Genomic DNA, 23,814 nt, shown 5'->3' on the forward strand with positions numbered 1-23,814 from the left:
CTAAACAGCCAAGATAGATAAACAGGATATCATGGATACAATTAAGGGGAATGGTTAATCAGCTCTTAGCTAAATTTCAAAGAAGTAAGTTCTAACTCAAACATTTTTGCAGGTTAGTACGTGGGGGGCAGTGTTCCCTCTAAGCGGGCGGGTGTTGTGAGCAAATTTTTTTCACCGTGAGCCAAAAATATCGGGCGCCAGCAAGTTATGAGCCAACTCGCCCGATTCTCCTCTCGCCGCCCTGCCATCTGCCGTACGCCTCTTCCGATCGTGCGCTGTGACGAGAAACGTGTGCGCTGCGATGTAATATTTTGTACGCCAGCGCAGCTTAGCGGGAACACTGGTTCAAATGGTTTTATTTATTTCCCCAAATTTATTTTTGTTATACGCATTGAAAATATTTGATATTGCGTTTAAATCAAAATCTCAATAAACTTGAAACGAGTGCCCGTGAGATTGTGGGAGGGTTAAATACTCAAAACTTAGAAGTTTTTGCTACGCCAGCTTTCTGGTATCTTTACATACAGTAGCGTACCTAGCATATGTAACATCCGGGGCCCATCATTTTTTGGCACCCCCCCCCCATCTGTAAGAAAAACATGATTTTTAGTAACAAACCACACGTCACACATGAGTACCTAGGAAAAGGCAGCATCTTACATATTGCAGTGAGCAGTACATCAATACACCCATTGTAAAACTAAACAAGCCAGACCAGCACAGATCAATCCTACACCGTCAATCCTAACAGAAAACACACAGAACACAGAAAACACCTTCGCCTAGTAAGGAATATGTAATCACAAACTAACCCCTCCCTCTTTTACAAAACTGTAGTGTGGATTTTAGCTACGGAGGTAACAGCTCTGATGCTCATAAAATTCTGAGCATCAGAGCTGCTACCACCAAGGCTGGTGCTAAAAACGCTTCACAGTTTTGTAAAAGGGGGGATAAAATAAAAATACATAGACAAAGGTTAAATTGAACCAGCAAGAAGCTGGACTCTGCATACAATGCTTCACAGAAACAGTGACACATGTCTCCTAAAGCAATAAATAAATAGAAATTTTTTTCTACCTTTGTCTTCTGTGGTTTCTCCTTTCCTCATCTTCTTGTAACTCTCTTCCTTCCATCCACTGTCTGCCGTCTCTCTTCCCCTATATGGCATCTTCTCTCCTTCTATGCCCCTTCCAGAAACTGTATGCCTCCCCCTTCCATCTCTCCTTTCACCCCATTGGTCTGGCATCTCTCTCCTCGCCTTCCCTCTCCCACACCTCTCCTCATAGTCTGGTATCTCCCCTTCCCTGATTCTCTGGCATCTCTCTCCTTTCCTTTTCTTCCATCTTTCGCTCCCCCTCCATGCTCTCACATCTCCCCCTTCCTTTTCCCTTCGACTGGCATACCTTCCTCCTACGCTCCAAGCCCTGGCATCTCCTTTAATTCCCTCCCTCATCTTCCTTCTCCCTCCAGCTGGGTACCGCAACACTCTTCCCTGCAGCTCTGCACTTCCCCACAATTGCCCTGCTTCGGTTCCTCTTCTTCCTTCCTTCCTCCCCCCCCCCCCCCGCGGGATCCTGCGGCACCATCAACTCTTACTCCCTCTAATGTCGGCCCTGCAGCTCCAGACTTCCTCGCACCTTCTCCCCTCCCCCTTTGGATCGCTATTATTTTAAATGTTATAGCCGCGGAGCTGTATCCATCAGTGGAGATGTCTAACCTCGGCCTGCCCCGGAACTCTTACTGCAGCAGCCGCCCGTCTAGGCAGGAACAGGAAGTCACTGTTGCAGTAAGAGTTCCGGGGCAGGCCGAGGTTAGACATCTCCACTGATGGATACAGCTCCGCGGCTATAACATTTAAAATAATAGCGATCCAAAGGGGGAGGGGAGAAGGTGCGAGGAAGTCTGGAGCTGCAGGGCCGACATTAGAGGGAGTAAGAGTTGATGGTGCCGCAGGGTCCCGCGGGGGGGGGGGGGGGAGGAAGGAAGGAAGAAGAGGAACCGAAGCATGGCAATTGTGGGGAAGTGCAATCCCCCCAATGCGTCCCCTTACCTTACCTCCCCTTACCTTTGCGACGCGTGTGTGCGCTGTGAAGAGAAACTTGTGCGCTGCGATGTAATATTTTGTGCGCGAACGCAGGCCAGCGCAGCTTAGCGGGAACACTGGTGGGGGGCCCCTTATCTGGAATTCCTTGCCTAGACCAGCCCAATGGCTCATTGCAGTGATCTGGCTTGATTCTCAAGATTGACTTCTTCTGGGGTCTCGGACACTGTGAAAGGCAGCATTCAAAGAGCCTTGGCTGGAAGGAGACCCAGCTATCTCACTATAACAACAACATATATTAGTTGGTTCAAAGAGAACTGTTACTGCAGCCATGACCGAGACATACCTTGTGTAGCTGTAAATGGTGACTTTCAATTGAACTGGAAACCCCAAAGGATTGGGAGAAGACTGCAGTGCTCTCTCTCAGAAAATGAATTATCTCCTGGCTCTGTTGTAATGCCAAATACAGAGATCATTATCGTCATCATCTTCAAATGCCATATAAGATATGAGGAGATTAACTACAATGGTGCTTCAAATTTCATTCTGTGCTCAGTTTTCGGTTTATAGACAACCCCGCGAAAGACAAAGGTGCGCGCCGACAACTGAGCACAAGACGGAGGCGTGCGCCGAAGAAAATTACAGTTTTTAGGGGCTCCGACAGGGGGTTTTGTTGGGGAGCCCCCCCCCAGTTTACTTAATAGAGATCGCGCCGGCGTTGTGGGGGGTTTGGGGGGTTGTAACCCTCCACATTTTACTGTAAACTTAACTTTTTCCCTAAAAACATTTTGATGTAATGTGGGTAACAGGTTAATTAAGAACATTTTGGAGTGGTTTACCACACCTTCCGGTAGCGAGTTCCAGAGCTTAACTATTCTTTGAGTGAAAAAACATTTCCTCCTATTTGTTTTAAAAGAATTTCCATGTAATTTCATTGTGTGTCCCCTAGTCGTCGTACTTTCTGAAAGTGTAAAAATATCGATTCACTTGCTGTAAGGGTTTTTACGCTCTTTGTCGATTGCGAGCAATTCGGCAGTGTTTTAAGTGAATCAACTTTACATGTATTAATCCATGCTTTTGTTATTTCTAAACTTGATTATGGGAACCTTGTTTATGCAGATTAATCTTAAGATGCTGTAGACTTATGCTGTTAGACTGTTGGGTAATGTTAAGAGGCAGAAGCATGTAATATCATTATTTAAGGGTTATCACTGGCTACTGGTCTGCCAGAGCATCAAATTTAAGACCTTGAAGTTAACACATAATACTTATTATAAATGTCAGCCTTTGTATTTAAATAGTCTATTGATGTCCTGCCTAGTCATTATTTGAGTCGGCTCATGAGAACCATTTAGTGGTACCCCTACTCCAGCTACTTAGGTGAGAACGGAGTCAAAAGAGAGCTTTTGGTTGACTGGCTCCTAGTTTGTGAAACAGCTTGCCAGGTTTTACTCCTGGGGAGCTGAACTTGAAGAAATTTAAAACTGTGTTGAAACCTTTTTTATTCAAGCAGGTTTTTGTAGGATAGCATAGCTTAAAAATAGTAGAATTGGCACCTCTGTTTCTCACAGCTCTAATGTGGTTGTATCTGTTACGATGGCTGTTTGCTCTCATGTAATTAGGTTTAGGACTTTTCTTTTTTTATATTGGAGTTCGTGTTGTTTTTTATTGATTTTATATAAATAAATCACCCGGATTAAGTTATGTTGAAGTAGTATATCAAGTTGTTTTGAACATTAAACATTGAACTCTCCAGGGGCAAGAAAAGTCCTACTATAGTTGAATGGAACTCACCTGGAATTTTTGAAAGGAGTATGAGCTAAATCAAATTGCCTTTCCTTGGACTCCTTTATCCTCTCTCTGGCCTTCCAGCACTTAAGAATAAAAGGCAGTTGCTTAAGGTGCCATTTATGGAAGCGCCCTTCAAAATCTCTGATACTATAGAGAAAATCTACACTTGGGCACGAACGAAAAAATGAAAACTAAACACTTAACAAAATACTATGATTCCACAATAACCTACAGACAACCCCCACAATCGTACAAATATCATAAGGATCAATCCTAAATATAGACAAAACCACTAAAGTCCTAGGAATCATATTCGCCTACCAACCTCAGGTTTACAACCTATGGAAGAAAACATTCCTCAGCAAGAAAAAGATAAGATTAATCAAACCCTACTTTTACAATCGCCACTTTGCTATCATGGTCCAAATGCTAGTTCTAACAAAACTTGACTACTGTAATTCAATTTACACAGGCTTGAACTCCACACTAATGCATAAACTTCAATTGATACAGAGCACAGCAATTAGACTGATCTTCAGTCTAAACAAATATGATGCCATATCAGACTATTATCGCAAACTCTACTGGCTACTAATAAACGCAAGAATAGCTATCAAAGTATCCTGCACAATCTTTCATGCACTCCAGATTCAATAACCCACCTTATCTCCAATTCCTTTTTCCAAACATATATTCAATTCCTTATTCATTTATACAACCACCAGAACTTGGAACAGCCTTCCATCATCCATCGGTTTCAGAAAAAAATTGAAAGCTTTTCTATTTGGTGGTTCTCACTAATTAGAATAATAACTTTCATCAACACAAAACTCTCTTCATCAATCCAAGAAAAGCTCTCATACGCTTATCTGTGCATCATCCACAATTGACAATAACACAAACACTAATATCACTATATTTCTATTCCTATTACCCTGTAATCACTTGCTACCTTTTGATGTAATTAATTTGTTAATAATTTGTATTCCCCCCTTATAATATAAGAGCCTCTTGATTGTAAATTGCCTCGAATCTAAATTGGATAAGTGCAATCCACAAAATCAGATTAGATTAGGTCAGATTACAATAGCAGTAATTAAAGTGCTAGGCAGTAGTCTACAAATTCAGCATGTATTTTGCTTAGCAAGTAATCACAAGTGGGTGTGTCATGGGTGTTCCACCCAGCAACATGCACTATTTATAGAATGCTCTCCGTTGCATTCATTGCGAGTCGTGAATAGGAGCGCCAACATATGCTAACCATTGACCCAGCGTAAGCAGTCACACCTAAATTTTGGTACACCAAATTGGATTTGCATTACGTATAATGGGTTAGATGCACCTTAATGCTTTTACAGAGTTGACATTAAAGGACAGATTCTATAAATTGCGCCCTAGTTAGGTGTCCTAATTGTGGATTCCTAACTAAAATCCGCATGCAACCCACATTGTTTCAAGTAGCTTAAATAGTGTGGTAATTGATCACACCATTGAAGTTAATTGATACATTTTTTAAAAATAACAAGTTAATAGTTCCGTGTGGAACTCAGAGCGGTGCCTAGCGATGTCTACGTCGAGGCACCCTCTGATGCCTAACAACGCCTACTTGAAAAATAGGTGTGGTTAGGAGCAAATGCTATTTTGGACACAAGTAAGGTGAGTATGTCCAAATAGCAAGGGGAGGGCTGGAAGAGACAACAACACAGCTGTGCATTCTCCATTTCATATAGGGAATTCACGTCAGCAGTGGGGAGCCTAGATATTGGCATTTACGCCTGCTCTGAGAATAACGAAGGGGCAGCTATAAATCCTGGCATTTCTTGGCCACTAATCCTATGAATATCTGATAGCAGGAAATAATCCCCAGCTTCATTCTGCCATGTTTACTTGGATATAAAAGACGGGGCGAATTTGAAGCAATTCAATAGGAAGAGTGATAAGGATAAATATTGCAACAAAAAAAACCACTCTAGATAATACTTATAAATGGTGCAATGGAGATAATATAATTAGGTCTACAAAAATTTTTATGCTCAGAATCATGGAGGGCTGACTGGGGAAAACCCCAGAAAAAACCACCTCACCGCCCAATCATCGCATGTACAAAGGTGGACAGCAGGTTATATCAAGTCTTTTAAAGATGTAAATCGTAAGGAGCCCAAAAAGGGCTAAAAAGTTCTCTTAAACAAGCTGTGAGAAATGTTCTCCGTTTTTCAAGTGAGACAGGTGCTATTTTTGAATCTTTGATGCCCATCGCATGAGCGTTTTTCTATACACTATACACGTCGGAATCTGCAAGCTAAAAGATAAGTTTGCTGAATTCTTTCAAATCACCTAATGCATGTTGTTTAAGAGAACTTTTTAGCCCCTTTTGGGCTCCTTACGATTTACATCTTTAAAAGACTTGATATAACCTCGTGTCCACCTTTGTACATGCGATGATTGGGCGGTGAGGTGGTTTTTTCTGGGGTTTTCCCCAGTCACCCCTCCATGATTCTGAGCATTAATTTTGTAGACCTAATTATATTATCTCCATTGCACCATTTATAAGTATTATCTAGAGTGGTTTTTTTGTTGCAATGTTTACTTGGATGGCAAAAATGGTGCTGACTCACCTGACACTTTTCTTTGCCCCATATATGCAGGGGAAGGGGGACCTAGAGAGTGCGGAGGGGGAGTTTAGGAGCACAGGGAGAGGAAGTGGACAGACATCAGATCTCATAGCCCTTTTCTAGCCCCTGGGGGAGCACCAATCAGTAATGGCCTTAAGACTAAGACTCACTGGTCCACTACGGGTCCCTTTATCCACTGGAGGGGGGGAGGGGGTTGAGAAAGCAGCAAAGAGATAATACTGCTGATGTGCTCCAAGTTAGTTAACTACATCTCAACTTAAATCTTAGATTAGAGCACATCGCATGACATAGTAACATACATAGTAAATGATGGCAAGTAAAGACCTGAACGGTCCATCCAGTCTGCCCATTAGTTATACCCATTAAAAATACATGATCAAATTAACTTGTCTCTTCTTTGACACGACATAATCATAATTTGAAGTAACCCATGATTATATTAATGGCTTCGCCTGTCATATAAGCTTGTTTAAATCAATTGTGCATTGTAGTTTAAACAGTATCATAATTCTGGGCATAAACCATTAACACACTTTAGTAAATGGGCCCCTTATTGTGTGTGTAGCCATGTCCAATTTGTTTACAAGTATTTATTCTTTTCTTTGAAAATTCCATTCAAATGCATCCATGCAAGGGAAGTTATTGCAGGAACAACATGGAAAATCTTTACTTTTCTCGGCAAACAAGAAGGCATCTCCTTTCTGCCCAGCTTGGTAGACATTGCTAGCAGAGAACACCGGATAAGGCCTTCAGGAGTTTAGTCCATAGTCATACATTAAAATAAAGTTTGAGGTTAGTTAGAAAGCAGTAAATTCTATGATAAAGAAAAGAATTTCAGAAAGATGTAGACAATGGCCTGTCATTACTCATTTATTTCTTTGTGACAGCTATGTAGTTCAATGTGGCAGTACACAGAACATTCATATCTGAATGTAGCATTTTTTATTTTATTTTTTAAGAAAATGTATGCTTTAAAAAGAATGCCTGAGTGAGCTTCCGTGAGATCAGAAAACCTCTGAGTGATTTGTGGGAATATTAGAGATGCTCGGAGCAGCTGGGGAGATGTCAGCTGCTGTATGGCCAGAGGAGATATGGAGAGATTGGACAGGCCCTGAGGGGAGAGGAAGCAGAACAACGAGGAGATCTGAGAGACGCAGCGCATTTAAAGGGGACAGCTGAAAGAAATCAGAGAGGCCCAGCACACATACATTATCAAACATGGTATATCCTGTGTAAAGAAGATGAGAAAGGTGTTGTAGAAGAATGTTACTGGAAGATAAAAATTTACACTGTATATTTTGAAGGTCATGTAAGACAACTCTACACAAAGTGTATCTGCAGTCTGGCAAAACTGAGATCAAAGAGCTTGATAATGCCAGGGCAGGATTAAGACACAGGCAAACTAGGCATGTGCCTAGGTCCTTAGCATTCAAGAGAGCCCTGTTAGATATACTACGTAATTCAGCAGTTTCTATTCAGTGAGCTAAAGTGTGCCACCCAAAAGAAGAGTCAGCATCCAGCCACGGAAGTCTTGCTGTCTTCCTCTTCACCCCTGCATGTTGTACTCCAACCATCAGGTGGAGTTAGTGAGCAGAACTTCTTACCTGCTGCTACCTCCTCTTCTGCTGACTTTTTTTTATGTCAGAGGGGATAATTTAACAATTTTTTTTCCATGTGTAAAACCCTGTTTGATATGCATAAAAGGGTTTTAATAAAATTATCCCATGAGATACATGTGTAAAATACATACATTGAGCTGCTTTCAGTAAATGGCACTCAAAAATTGGTCTATTAATACATAGGATTCCATAAACCCCTATTACTCATATTCACACATATAATATAAACATTAATAAGTGATGTGCTCAGTGCCCTTCAACACCTGAATTTGATGACTCATTCGCAGGACTCATGGGAACCATCATGGCATAATGCAGGTGTTGAGGGGCACTGAGCACATCACTTATTAATGATTGTTACTTAGGGCTCCTTTTACAAATGTCACGCGCACTAGCTGCTACCTCCTCCTCTTGAGCAGGCGGTAGCACTTTTTCGGGTAGCGTGCGCTAATCCGGTGCGTGCGCTAAAAATGCTAGCGCACCTTTGTAAAAGGAGCCCTTAGTGTTTGGATTAAAAGTGTGTATACAAGTAATAGAGGTTTTTAAAATCCTGTGTATTAGTAGATGTGTTACGTTTTACACAGGTGGTTATTATATATTTTCCTTTTATTGAATAGATTCAAAAATTGGTGCCCAAAACAAAAAAATCAGTGCTCAACATTATTTTATAATGGGCACTGAAAGGTGAGCATCCATTACAAAATAGCATTGAGTGCCAATTGTGGCACCCACATTTGGGCACGAAAACATAGGTCTGCTGAAACTAGGTATACTTCCCAGGGTCTAGTTTGGTCATTAGCCTACTTTGTAAGCGTCTCTCGCTCTGCTAAGGAGACCCGTAGGGCCGCCTAGGTTCGCTTAAGGCTACCGCCTAACCTTAGGCGAGCATAGGCGGGCTTGCGGGCCTCTCTAGGCTCCCTGGAGGCGCCTTCAATATAGGCAGCCTGCCTGGGGAGCATTTTTTTTTTTTTTTTAGAAAAAGTGCCTCCCGATTGGCTGATTAGACAGCTGTAGGACGCCTATAGCTGCCTACAATCAGGAGCACTTTGCAGAATCAGGGCCTTAGTGTGAAACTTTTATCTTGGGGTCATTCCAGGGGCGAGTCAATGTTATGCCCCAATATTCAGCTCTGACAGGGCAAGATTAGCGCATAGACCCGCATAAATGGTTGTCTTTATGCGCTTGCCAATGCCTGGTTAGTGCTGAATATCAGCTTAACTGTGTATGCGCTTGACAGCCAGCGAAAACCCTGAAATTCAATGATGCATGCCGGAAACAGCCAGGCATTGAATATCCAGGGTCGGCACAAGCGATGGGCAATCACCGCCCTGCCCGCTGCCAGCTAAAAATCTCCCAGGCATACTTTACATGCTCACAAGAAAAATAGATAATAGCAGTAATAAATAAAGCTAAATTAAAAAAAAAAATGCTATTAGCCAAGTGGTGGGGCTGCCCTATGAAACACACATTTATTAATAAGTGGAGAAAAAGCCTCAACTGCATTCAAAGTAAGACGGCGATCCGATTGGATTTCTAGCCGTTCTAATTATATATCACAGGCAAAAAACTCCACAATGCAAATGTAACTTTCAAAACAGGCTATATACACCCATCACTATGCACAGGAAAATAACAAAAAAAAAAAAAATAGTCAAAAAAAATACACAAACTTTTCTTCACATGCTGCTGCTGTTTCTAAGAATGCTGTGATCCACCAAAACGCTGTTACTCATGTCACTCTATACCCGTTGTTACGCGTATCAATCCTCTACCTCCATTCAGTCCACAACACCAGCAATAAAGAAATGCATTCCAACAAGGCTCTTGTTTCGCCGACAGATGGCTGCGTCAGGGAAAGTGCGCAGCTGGCTCCAAAATGACGTCCAGATTTAAGCTCCCAGGTTATCATGACATCACTTCCGGGAAGTCCCCAAAGGCAATTCAAATAGATAGCACTAATAAAACGCACACCATTCTATTTTTTGATTCAGACCCTCTGGCCAGATTGTATCAAGAAAAAAGATGAATCACTGCTCATTCCAGTAAAGTCTTGATTTAATATCACCTCTCCGCGGTGTAACTGGAATGTGATCCAATACAAAACGCCAATACTCTTCAAGAGAGTGCTAATACTCAAAATAGTGACGGGTCAATACATCCACCTGGCTTTTATGAGCAATGTTTGAACGATGCTCAAATACACGGGTCTTCAAACTTCTTGCGGTATATATAGCATAAGTTATAGGGGCATACTATCGTATAGACCACTCCCATTTTCTCACAGGTGGCATAAAATTTTACTGTCCGTGATTGTCTTCCAAGAATCGGAATACAGCCCTCACACATCAGAGCATGTTGTACATCAACCACAGCGAAAATGGCACCACAGCATACTTTACATGCTAGGGGAGTGTGTGGCACAGTGGTTAAAGCTACACCCTCAGCACCCTGGGGTTGTGGGTTCAAACCCACGCTGCTCCTTGTGACCCTGGGCAAGTCACTTAATATCCCCTCCCCCATTGTCCCAGGTACATTAGGTATATTGTGAGCCCACCGGGGCAGGGAAAAATGCTTGAGCACCTGAATAAATTCATGTAAAACCGTTCTGAGCTCTCCTGGGAGAACGGTATAGAAAATTGATATAAATAAATAAAAACATACTCCTGAGTAGGGTTACCAGATTTTGCATCCACGCCCTATTCTGTCCCAACCCCGCCCTGTTCTGCCTTTTATCCTGCCCTATTCCACCCCAGCTCCACCCCCAGTGAGCCTCTTCCACTGAAACCGTGGATTGAAGACAAAGTTTTATTTTATTTTTCTTTCCAGCTTATGATTTATCTTTAATCTTATCTATTGTTTTGCCTCTTGTCTTTGTTTTGTTCTATTTCTATCATTTAAATTTCTCCAGAATTCTACTGTTCAACGGCTCCCCCTTCTGCTTCTATTCCTTTCTCTCCTCTCTTCTACCTTCCAAAGTATTTAGATCAATGCTGTCTTGTTAAAATGTTTATTTTATTTTTATTTTTCCTCTATCTCTACTTTTCACTTCTCTATTACCCTCCAGGTACTTTAGTTAGATTGTGAGCCTTCGGGACAGTAAGGGAATTTTTCAAGTACCTTTCTTATTTCTAATCTTAATGTATATTTTCTGTAAACCGCTTAGAACCTAACGGATGGAGCGGTATATAAGAAATAAATTACATTACATTACATTCTTTTATTCCCTGACCTCCGGACCATGTCCGAGAGCCTCCGAACATGTGTTGGCGTGTGTGATGTCACTCGCACATGCTCATAGGCCCTCCAGACTATGACCAGAGCTTTCAAAAACGCAGATAAACTGCCGGGTTTTGGAAAGTCTGTCTAAAAAAGAGGAGGAGTTAGTGTCTGGGTTTTCCCGGACTCCTGAGCAAGCGTAAATGTACACAGCTTCAATCCATCTACGACAGTGGTCTCAAACTCAAACCCTTTTCCAGGGCCACATTTTGGATTTGTAGGTACTTGGAGGGCCTCAGAAAAATTTGTTAAAGTCCTATTAAAGAAATGACAATTTTGCATGAGGTAAAACTCTTTATAGTTTATAAATCTTTCCTTTTGGTTAAGTCTTAATAATAATATTGTCATTTATAGCTAAAGAGTCATTTGATCAAGAAACTGTTTTATTTTACTTTTGTGATTATGATAAACATACCGAGAGCCTCAAAATAGTACCTGGCGGGCCGCGAGTTTGAGACCACTGATCTACGATATCTGACGGTTTACCCTAGTGTTTTACAAAGACACATAGAGGCCAGTATATCTTAACAAAAGAGCCTACAAATAGGTACCTTCTTGCCCTCTGTCCCTAAGTACCGGTAGCCTTAGAAATTTATTCGCAAAATTGTGTGGGGACATATTTTGCCAGAGGGAAGCCAGCAAAGAATAAAACAGCAACAAGAAGACTGATTCTTCTGTAGAGTAAGTTTATTGATTAGAGCAGTGAGTTGAAAAGCAGGGAGGCCAGAACTCAAATCCCACTGTGGCTCTTTGTGGTCTCGGGCAAGTCACTTAACCTGCGTTGCCTCAATATAAGCAGATTGCAAGTCTTCGGTGCACAGGAGGGTATGGCTTGCTTTAACCTAAAACTGAAAGGGGCATCAGTTAAATTTTAAAAATCCCAAAGATTTTTTAATTTTAGAACAAAATATTAGAGAATTGGAAATTAAATTAAAGGAAAAATGGGAACAAAGTATTTATCAGAATTTGCTAAAAGTAAAATTTAGATACAATGAGATATCATCACAATTGGCTAGAAAGGAGTTTGTGTCCTATAAGGCATTGTATTATGGAACCTCAAATAAGGCGGGAAGATTACTAGCTAACTATTTAAAAGCAAAAAAAATGAAAGCTAATATAATGGCTATTTCAGATGATAATGGAATAATTCATTCTCAAATTAAAAATATTTTACAACAATTTTTGTAATTTTATGAAAGCTTGTATTCTTCTGAGCATTATTTTAATAAAGAGAAAGATGGTTTTGAATTTTTAAAGTTGATTAATGGGCCTAAAGTTCCTGATCATATGAAAGAAAATCTCGAAGCACCTATAACACAAAAAGAAATTCAGAGGGCTTTAAAGTCCCTTAGAGTTGGATCCGCTCCAGGAAGTGATGGATATACGGTAGAATTTTTTAACTCTTTTCAAACTATTTTGTTACCCCATCTTTTCAAATTATATCAGTTTCAACTAAATAAAGGTTGTATTTCAGGTACTATGGCAGAAGCTTTAACAATAGTTTTGCCTAAGCCAAACAGGGATCCCATGTTGGTTTCAAACTATAGGCCTATTTCTTTGATTAATGTTGATGGGAAATTGTTAGCTAAAATATTGGCTTTGCGTTTGAATAAGGCTCTCCCTTATATTATTGGTATGCATCAAACAGGTTTTGTTGCTCAAAGACATTCTTCAAATAATACCAGATTAGCTTTTCATATTTTACATTTAACAAAGGATATGAAAGATCCGGCTTTCTCTGTTTCTGTAGATGCAGAGAAAGCATTTGATAGGGTAGAATGGACTTTTATGTATCAAGCAATGGATTGGTTTGGTATTGGTTCTCGATTTATACAAATGATTCAATCCCTGTATAGCTCCCCCTCTGCTAGATTATATATAAATAATACTTTTTCAGAAAGGTTCTTTTTAGAAAGGGGAGTTAGACAGGGTTGTCCATTATCTCCTTTGTTATTTGATATTGTTTTGGAACCTCTACTTTTAGCTATTCAACAATGCAGGTCGGGAATATAAAATTTCTGCTTATGCAGATGATATTTTGATTCATTTGAGAAATCCGGAGTCAACCATTCCACATTTATTGGATTTGATTGATAAATTTGGAAAATTCTCAGGTTATAAAATAAATTGGAATAAATCAGAAATTCTTCCACTAAATGTACATTGTATAAAAGGCTTATTTGATTCGTTTCAGTTTAGTTGGAAGAAAGATGGAATAAAATATTTAGGAATTTGGATAAAAAGTACATTGGAAGAAACAATGAAGGTAAATGAAAAATCCTTATTACTAAAAGTTACAGAATTGTGTGAGCAATGGAATCCTTTGCATATTTCTTGGTGGGGGAGAGTGCAAACAGTAAAGATGATGATTTTGCCTTTAGTTTGTTACCAAATGAGTATGTTACCAGTTTATTTTCAAGAGTCCTTTTACAAAAAATTAAATAATATTTTGACAAAATTTGTTTGGCTTGGGAAAAAACCAAGAATTGCTTTATTATCGTTGCAAAAATCAATTGTGGAGGGTGGGGTAAATTTTCCAAACTTTTATAGGTACCATCAAGCCTATATATTGCGTCAAGGTATGTATTGGATCCTCCCTGAGCTTATTGATCATCAACCAGATTGGTTATATTTGGAACGGAATTTGGTGTCCCCTATGAGACTTCCACATGTATTAAGTATCAGATTTCATAAATATGCTAAGGACAATATAATTTTATTGGATACTTGGAAAACTATTAAATTTATTGATAAATTAACAGAGATACCAATAATGAAATCTACTTTACAGTCCTTATGGTTAAACTCCAAGATTCAAATAGGCGGTGCTGGAATCGCTTGGAAGAATTGGATGCAGGCAAATATTAGGACATTAGATGATCTTATTTCTAATGGTAATCTGCTTGAATTTTCACAACTGCAGCATTCATTTGGTATTTCAAACACTCAACAATATAGGTGCTTGCAGTTGAAGCAGGCTATTCAGATGGGGTTCCCTGAATGGAAAAATTTGAAAACTTATTTTAGCTTGCAAATCCTTTGCTACCAAACAGATTTAATAGGACATCAGGCTGCCCTGTGGTATAAATTGATTTCTGGATTTTTAAATAAAAAACCAAAAAATAGTCTTAGAGATATTTGGAGTATCGAGTTAAAACAGCATATTTCTGTTTCTCGTTGGCCACGAATCTGGACTTGGAGATTAAGATGTACAATGTCAGCATCTATGAGACAAACATGGTTGTTTTTATTACATAGAATTTTTTGGACTCCAGTTCGGTTGAATAAAGTAGATAGTTTTAAATCTAATAGATGTTGGCATTGTCATATTGATATTGGGACTTTGGATCATCTTTTATTTTTTTGTCCATTGATACTTGGCTTTTGGAAGTCGATTTGGGGGCAAATTAATAATATTCTTCAATCCTCTATTCCTTTGACATATGAAACAATAATTTTTGGAACGATTCTGCATAATAAACCCACTTTGGATAGAAATAATAGTCGCCTTTTCATGATCTTATCAGGAATAGGGGTTCAAATGATAACATCTAATTGGAAAAATCATGATAGGATTAATTTTAGTTTTTGGTGGGCAACTGTATGTGCAACATATAAATATGAAAAGATTATGGCAGAGCGTTTAGGGTTTGTTAAATCCTTTAAGGGGATTTGGGGTCCATTAACTAATTTTGTCACATTATAATTAAAGTGATTCCTTTTTCTTTATGTTAGATTCCTTTGCACATCCAGGGTGGGTGGAGGGGTGGGGGGTGTATTATTTATTTAGAGGTATAAATTTCATAATATTCTATAATATTGATGAGTATAATATAATATCATTACTGTTATAGGTTAAGAAGGGATTTAAAATTTTTATTGTAATATTTCTGATGGTAATAGTGTATTTTCATATAGTTTTGGTTTTTTTTCGATTTTTCAAATGTATACATTGTCAAGTTCAAAATATCAATAAAGAAATTAAAAAAAATAAAAATAAAAAATCCCTTTCCCACTGGACAGAATGAGGATGATTAGGTCATGGGGCTAAGGGAGGTGTGGCAGATGAAGGGCATTGGATAGCTTATTTGAATATCACCGCTTTTGATAGGGATGTATGGGAAGAACAAATGCTGGGATAACACTTGCACACAAGGTCATTTGTTACAGAAAAAGCTGATTATCACTGCCAATGGGATGGGATCTCTCCTTATCCAGGACGGTTTAATTGTCTTCCTCCTTAGCAATTAACCATTTTGTGTAAATGAACATTCAAATGCATCACTAAGTAAGAGCTAGATTCACAAAGGCCACAGATCAGATCTGATCCGTGAGCGATCCGATCCGTGGCCGGGGGGATGATTCACGAATCACCCTCATGCAAATGAGGGCAATCGGAATCACGCCCCCAACCGACCGCACGGATCACTTTCCAGCGATCCCGAAGCATGTGCTGACCCTTCGTGCCCGGTAAAGCTGGAAACATTTTTTTATTTTTATTTTTTACATCGCGTGCCTCTGGCAATATTCAAGCTCCATTGGTACGACATTAGCAGAATTATAACCACTCAATTTCTGATATTCATTGGAGAATTATAGATACTGTAAAAGTTGGGTGGGAGGGTGGTCATTTTGAACAATTTCTAAATCCGAAAGAAAAACACTGGGTTTTTGCTAAATAAGTTATCTCTATGTTTTAAATAGGGAGATTAAGTGGATGCAGTGGTGTAGCAAGGGTGAGGCGCCTGGGGCGGTGGCACTCCCCCCTCCCCCCACCCTCTTCCCTACCCTCACCCCATCTACTCCTTTCTTGCCCCCTACTGTCACACACGCACACCCCTTCCCTAACCCCCGTACCTCTTTAAATATTGAGCGTCAGGACACACACGTGCGCATGTGTGTGATGTCATCACGTCACATCTGCGCATGCGCGCAGGCCTTCCTGCCCAATGAACAATCAGTGGGGGTCGGAGCAGGGTCGGGAATGGGTGGACCTGGGCGGGCCTAGGAGCAGGTCTAGGGGGTCCAGATTTTACTGACGCAAAATCTGGTAACCCTAGGCATGGCAAGGGTGGACTGAGGGCATGGAGTGTTAGCCAGCTAGTGAGTTATAATTATTACACATTAATTGGCTAATACAGGGTTAATGCAAGGACACTTTGCACCTCCTACTTAGAAGCTGCTAAGTACTGCTGCGTTAATATTTGGCACGTGCCACAAACAAATGATAACATTAGTGTACCACTTGCAAAAAATAAAAAAAAAAGAATGGGAAAGAATGGTGTAAAATTTTTCAGTTTATTGCTTGGTAAAATCCCACCTTAAATTGCATGAGCTGCAGATTTTACCACAGTTTAGTTAAAGGGCCCCTAAGTTTTTTTTCCATTTCTTTTAACCAAAAAAAATCTTGCAAAATGAAATGTGAAAACAAGATAAACGGGATATAAATTCAAATTTTAAAAACCCAGCAACACACACACACACACATGCCTCATGTCCCTATCTCTAATTGCCTCAGTTCCCTTCTCCATGAATTGTCTATCAGCTAAAGAGGAAGGGCTGTGGCTCACTGTTTAAGCTGCTGCCTCTGCACCCAGAGGTTGCGAGATCAAATCCCAGTGCACAAGTCACTTAATCGTCCAGTGCCCACTGCTCCTTCCCTTCTTTGATAGATGTACACCATCCCGGCTCAGCAGCCCTTGGAAAATCATCCCACGGTCCAGGAAGCCAAAACGCTCTCGATGACACCATCCACGCATTCATCTCCAGGATGCTAACTTCTCTATCCTGACCTTTACCTTCGACAGGGAGGATGGATGAGAATACCACTTGTGCACCTGACTGCATCAACTTCTCCCCCAGCGCCACAAAGTCACTTTTGATATGTTCGCAGGGGTAAGGGTCAATATACCGCCCCATCTCCTCCTCTGTGTAAATTTCCTACCCAAACATATAGCCTGCAGGAGGAGAAGGGGCAATGCGCACTCTAAGTTCAAAAGTCCTGATGCTCCATCACTTGCTTTCATAGGGGCCATATCAGAGTTTTGCAGCTTTGGAGAGGATTTAAAGAGAGGCAAAAAAAAAGTAAGGGGAGGAGAAAATAGAGTTATTAGGGGGAGCAGAGGAAATGAAGATGCATTGTTCGTGGAATACTTTAAGCACAAGGACTTTTGTGACTATGTAATGAATCCAAGAATGCTTCAATTATCTTTTATTTGCCTGAGAACTAATTTCATGCACACACTGAATAGCTCTGTCCTTGCCACTAGCACTTTTGGCACTGAAAAATCTGTAACTAATTATTCTTGAAACAAATTGTTCTTTCTATTCGATGTTCCAAAGACAATCCATATGTGCACCCTTGTACATTATCTGATACTGTAAAAAGAATCCAGAGACCGTGTGGCAACAAGTTACCCCGGAGGGAATTACTCACTACACATGGATATGCAACACAGGTCTAATCTGGGGTGGGCATGGGGAGTGGAGGCCCTTCCAAATATTGCATGTGCTCTGGCTGATTTGGTCCCCTTCCTACTGCTATCAAAGCAAGCTGGCAAACTACGTGTGTGCAGTTTTATGACTACAGTCTTATCACACAAATAAATCTTTATTCCCGTGTGAAAAACATCTTCCAAACCATGGACGGGGAGAGGGACATTGGGGTGATAGTGTCCGAAGATCTAAAGGCGAAAAAACAGTGTGACAAGGCGGTGGCTGCTGCCGGAAGGATGCTGGGCTGTATAAAGAGAGGCGTAGCCAGTAGAAGGAAGAAGGTGTTGATGTCCCTGTACAGGTCGTTGGTGAGGCCCCACTTGAAGTATTGTGTTCAGTTTTGGAGACCGTATCTGGCGAGGGACGTAAGAAGACTTGAAGCAGTCCAGAGGAGGGCAACGAAAATGATCGGAGGTTTGCGCCAGAAGACGTACGAGGAGAGACTGGAAGCCCTGAATATGTATACCCTAGGAAAGGAGGGACAGGGGAGATATGATTCATACGTTCAAATACTTGAAAGGTATTAACTTAGAACAAAATCTTTTCCAGCGAAGGAAAATGGTAAAACCAGAGGACATAATTTGAGGTTGAGGGGTGGTAGATTCAAAGGCAATGTTAGGAAATTCTACTTTATGGAGAGGGTGGTGAATGCCTGGAATGCGCTCCCGAGAGAGGTGGTGGAGAGGAAAACGGTGACCAAGTTCAAAGAAGCATGGGATGAACACAGAGGATCTAGAATCAGAAAATAATAGTAAATATTGAACTAAGGCCAGTACTGGGCAGACTTGCATGCTAGGTGTCTGTATATGGCCTTTTGGTTGAGGATAGGTTGGGGAGGGCTTCAATGGCTGGGAGGGTGTAGATGGGCTGGAGTGAGATTTGACGGAGACTTCAGCAGTTGGAACCCAAGCACAGTACCGGGTAGAGCTTTGGATTCTTGCCCAGAAATAGCTAAGAAGAAAAAATTTAAATTGAATCAGGTTGGGCAGACTGGATGGACCATCCGGGTCTTTATCTGCAGTCATCTACTATGTTACTATGTTTAAAACAGGAACCTCATTGTTTCTTTAAATGGTCTTTCTAACTTGTCCATCTTCAAGATGTCTTACTCAGTTGGATCATTCTGAGAATAACATCAGCTGATAGTAAGACTTTGTCTTGGACGAATGCTCTACTGTCTACCTTGACAATTAGCCCCTATTTGGTTGTTAAAGTTAGACCGCAAATTAATAAACAGTGGTACACAAAAGAACTCTGTGAACAACGTACTTTACTGCGTCAAGCAGAACGAAGCTGGAGAAAAAGCCCGATATTGGTATACCTAGCTTACAACATAAAAGAATTTAGGAAACTGCCTAGATTTTTAGGTGGCGTATACATTTTTAAATAAATAAATAAGTAAGTATACATTAGCAGTTAAAACTACACTTCTCTGCCCAAGTGGGCTTATAACCTAAGTCGTACCTGGGGCAATAGAGAGTGAATAGACTTGCTTAATGTCCTAATAAATAATCCTAACCCTAATAAATAAAGGCTCCTTTTACAAAGCCACAGTAGCCATTCCCCTGCGGCAAATGCACCAAAGCCCGTTCAGTTCCTACGGGCTTCAAAGCATTTGCTGCGGGAGAATCCCTACCATGGCTCTGTAAAAGGAGGCCCTAAATGTCACAATGTGTGTCGGGAAGAAAAGCAAGATTTGACCTCTGGCTCTCAGGATTCTGCTCTAACTAGGGCAAAGGATTATGGATTTGATATACTGCTTCTCTGTGATAAAACCAAAGTAGTCTGCACATATTATATGCAAATATTTTCTCTGTCCTCAGTGGGTTCCCTATCTTAAGTTCTGTGCCTGGGGCAATAGAGGGTTATATGACTTGTCCAAGAACATAAGGAGCTACAAAGGGAACCAAACTCAATTTGTCAGGTTCTCAGGATACTGCACTGATCATTAGGCTACTCCCTAAGCCAGTGTTCCGCAAACTTTCTTGAGCCGCGGCACACTAAAGGTAGTGACCGTGGCTCAAGGCATCTGAAAGCGCGCAGATATTGCCGTGATGACATTACGTGCCTGCGTGACATCATCATGTCGACGGCCGCGTGTGTGTGTAGGCCCTCCAGGTGGGCCCTGAGACGCTAGTGGGGGGGGGGAGGGGTGCCAGAAGGGAAGAGGGCCAGAGAGAAGGATAGCTGCTGGCGCCCACTGACTGCCTACAGGACATGCATCTTAGCTGGCGCCGGCACCTCTCCTCCTCCCTAGTGTGCCACGGCACACCTGAAATCTCAGGAGGCACACACAGGAGGCCTTGGCACACAGTTTGAGATACACTGCCCTAAGCCATAGGCGTAACGGGGGAGGCTACAAGAGCCATAGCCTCCCCCCAAATTCTCGGTCGCTGTGGTTTTAGCCCTCCCGCCCACCCTTCTCCAGGTGTTTGCTTAAATCTTCGGGCTGGAACCCTTCATTCTACTTCCTGCCTTGGAACCCTTCATTCTACTTCCTGCCTTGGAACCCTTCATTCTACTTCCTGCCCTGGAACCCATCATTCTACTTCCTGCCTTGGAACCCTTCATTCTACTTCCGGGGACAGGCCTGTTGGTGGACACTGCACGGCAACAGCTGAAGATTTAAAACTAAAACGCCGGGAGGAGGTGGGTGGAGGACTTGGGAGCTGTTTAATAATAATAATAATAATAATAATAATTTTATTCTTATATACCGCCATGCCCATCGAGTTCTAGGCGGTTCACAATAATTACATTAGGATCCGCATTGACATGCCGATTTACAAACAATGTATTGGGTTTACAGGCAATGTATTGGATATACAAACAATGTATTGGATTTACAACACCTTCAGCCGAACATGGCTGAAGAAGCGGGAGTGGGAAGTAGAGAAGGAGGAAAGCTGTCAATAAAGGGGGGGGGGGGAAGGGCCGAACGGGTCTAGAGGTCATGCACCAGGGCGGAGCTCCTGGGACCCACCCCAAATTTTTTAAAAAACCCCAAAAGCAGCATTCCGCTGCCTATGTCAGGGGTAGGCAATTCCGGTCCTCGAGAGCCGGAGCCAGGTCAGGTTTTCAGGATATCCACAATAAATATGCATGAGATAGATTTGCATCTCAAGGAGGCAGTGCATGCAAATCCATCTCATACATATTCATTGTGGATATCCTGAAAACCTGACCTGGCTCCGGCTCTCGAGTCCCAGAATTGCCTACCTCTGTCCTAGGCTAACTACTACACTGATCTTCCATGCTGCAAAGTAGATTCACCACATCAGAAGTCCCATACTCCTTCCCAGTGGCACGTAGCCACCAGTTTGCTTTCCAGTAAGCATGATGCACAGTAACAACTAGAGTCTCTCAGACAAGGCAGGTTCTTCAAGCCTGCTGCATAATCATTATCCAAGGATAAAGCCTTAATTAAAACTATTAATAAACGATAACTATTTCAGAATTCTAAAATAGTACTGAAACCCCCAAATATCCCTGATAGTGTCGAGTTTCAAGTCTCTAGGCTCTATCTCAAGGAGAATAAGCACAGGCGATATTCTCTTGCTTTAGGGATCAGACAAAAATACCTTCCCACAACAATATAAAACAACCCCTAAATTATCAAAACTGACCAATAACTACACCCCAACCAGGAATTGACCTCAAAATTATCAATGAAATTACTCATATGATATTAAATCTGACTAATTCATATACCTTATTTCATTATTTCCCAACACAGAAAACCTTGACTAATTATTCATCTGGATCCTTCCATACCCTCAAATAATCCCTCATACAGACAATTGTAATATATTTAATACTCACTAGCAAGTCAGAGGATTCCTGAGAGACTTTCTTCTTATATTTCCATTGCAACCTTGTCTATAACAATTTCAGATGAACTCATTTATCAATGACAATACTTCTTCCAGCATCTTAGCTTTCAAAGTAACCACTACTTTCTGGATACATATTCTTCATTTACTAATATGCCATATACATATATATTCTTCATTTACTAATATGTCATATGTTTCTTCTCTGGGTCAGGGCTTCCCAAACCTGTCTTGTGTACCTCACAGGGTTTCAGGATATCCACAGGGCTTCAGGGCCTCAGGCCCAGGGTTTCAGGATATCCATAATATGTATGGTATGAATTGCACATCTAACTCATTCATTGTGGATATTCTGAAAACCAATCTGGCTTTGGGGGTCCCTAGATAAAGTTGGGGAAACCCTGTTCTAGGTTAGTTCCGAAGCTTGAATTCTTACCCGGGCCAAAAGAATTGAGATTGATTTTCTTTGTTAGCCTATAATTTGAGAAGTTTTATTAGCACGCATGTATTTTAGCTGCAGAATTATCAAAATGGCTTACCATGGTCTTTTCCGAGCTTCCTAGCAGTCTCCAATTCTGCCATGCAAATTGGCTCATCAATATTTAAATGAGCACTCTGGTGGCTTCTTCAACATCACCGAGTGATTCTCCAAGTTCAGTGTTGGCTTTTGGCGACCAAAATTTGGCGACTGGTCCGGGGGTGCCAGTACTGTGAACAGCATATCTCTGGCATGTGTTTCGACTATGGCTCATGAAAATAAAAAATAAAAACTACACATAAATTATAGTCTTTTATTTGGAGGGGGTGTGTGAACCAAAGCATGCTTATTGAGCCCATGTATTATAGCCGCGTCTTATGTGTTCCTGGCTGTGATTCATGATAAAATTTGACATTATAAACAAATTACAAGATTTACACGAATTATAGCAATTGGGGGGGGGAGAAACCTGTCTTATGCACGCTTGTTGAAAGCTGGCATTGCATCTCCCCTCCCGTCCCTTCATCAAGTAGCTCTGGCACGCCTATGATTGACACACCGCTTATGGCGTTGCTTTTCCCGACTCTTTCATGGTGTATTCTGCGCATGTGCCGATTGCTATCACCAGCGACTCATCTCATGTAAACTTAGGGCTCCTTTTACTAAGCTACGCTAGCGGTTTTAGCGCGTGCTTAGCGTGCGCTGCATTGCCACGCACGCTAGACGCTAACGCCAGCATTGAGCTGGTGTTAGTTCTTGGCATGTAGCGCGGGGTTAGCGCATGCGGCAATGCAGCACGCGGTAAAAACGCTAGCGCACCTTAGTAAACAGAACCTTTAGCGAACTTTTGCTACTCTCTGCCAAACTCATTTGCATGCGTGGTTGGTTTTTCTTAGAATGACTCGCCTTTTTGAAAGCGCTATATTAACGGCTGCGACAGTGGCCCATCGGTTTTTACCGCGAAGTTTTGAGAATCTAGCCCTCAATTGATAGAAATACCCTAGAGAAATTATCTGATGTATGTAGAAGACTATATATGGCAGTGTAAGTCAAGAGATTTCATAAATATTTCAGTCTTTCTGAAAACGGTGGGATATAAACACAAGAGAGATATAAAAATAGAAAAGTCGCCCAGTCATGCCTAGTAAGTTAATAAAAAAATATACAGAGCCTGAGGTTTTTTTAAAAGCCTGCAAGGATGCTGGAGTTTTCCTGCCTCGATGTGGTCTGTTAACTTGAAAATCAGGAATAGCAAAAGTGTCAGTCATGACTGGGAGGCAGTTGGCTTCCCTGGATAAATCTCTTCCCTCTAAGACTGACAATTACAAAGGGTATAGTTGGAAGGAGGCCTGAAGGCACAGAGCCCTGCACATTTATTTAATCAGCACTGGAATCTTATCGGTAATGAAAAAACCACCACCACCCTTGTCATGAGAAATGCAATTTAGGGGTGTGAAGCGAAAACGTCTATGGAGATCTAGTTAAGCATTTTCAGGATGCTCAGCTGGCTCACTGCAGAGTTGCTATGAGCTTGTTTTTGATCAAAGGATTGAGAGTGCATTAATTCAGCAGCGTGGGGTCTAAACACCTGGAAGAATTTGCATTCAATCCCATCTAGATCACTGAATACAAAGCAAAAGAAGCACAA

The 23,814-nt window shown here is 41.2% G+C and overlaps 1 protein-coding gene across 4 annotated transcripts in view; it reads right to left on the bottom strand.

Annotated features, from left to right (window-relative positions):
- The window catches only part of ST6GALNAC3 (ST6 N-acetylgalactosaminide alpha-2,6-sialyltransferase 3), a 475,429-nt gene that overhangs the window by 340,768 nt on the left and 110,847 nt on the right, over nucleotides 1-23,814 (bottom strand). Inside the window, exon 1 of one of the 4 annotated variants that reach the window (XM_033917259.1) lies at nucleotides 2,388-2,446. The exons of the other annotated variants lie outside the window; for them this stretch is intronic. The gene's annotated coding sequence lies outside the window, so the exon portion shown is untranslated. Of the gene's footprint in view, nucleotides 1-2,387; nucleotides 2,447-23,814 lie in introns of those variants that run through there. 4 annotated transcript variants of the gene reach the window in all.

The sequence above is a fragment of the Geotrypetes seraphini genome, chromosome 12 (assembly GCF_902459505.1).
Source record: "Geotrypetes seraphini chromosome 12, aGeoSer1.1, whole genome shotgun sequence".
Lineage (NCBI taxonomy): Eukaryota > Metazoa > Chordata > Amphibia > Gymnophiona > Dermophiidae > Geotrypetes > Geotrypetes seraphini.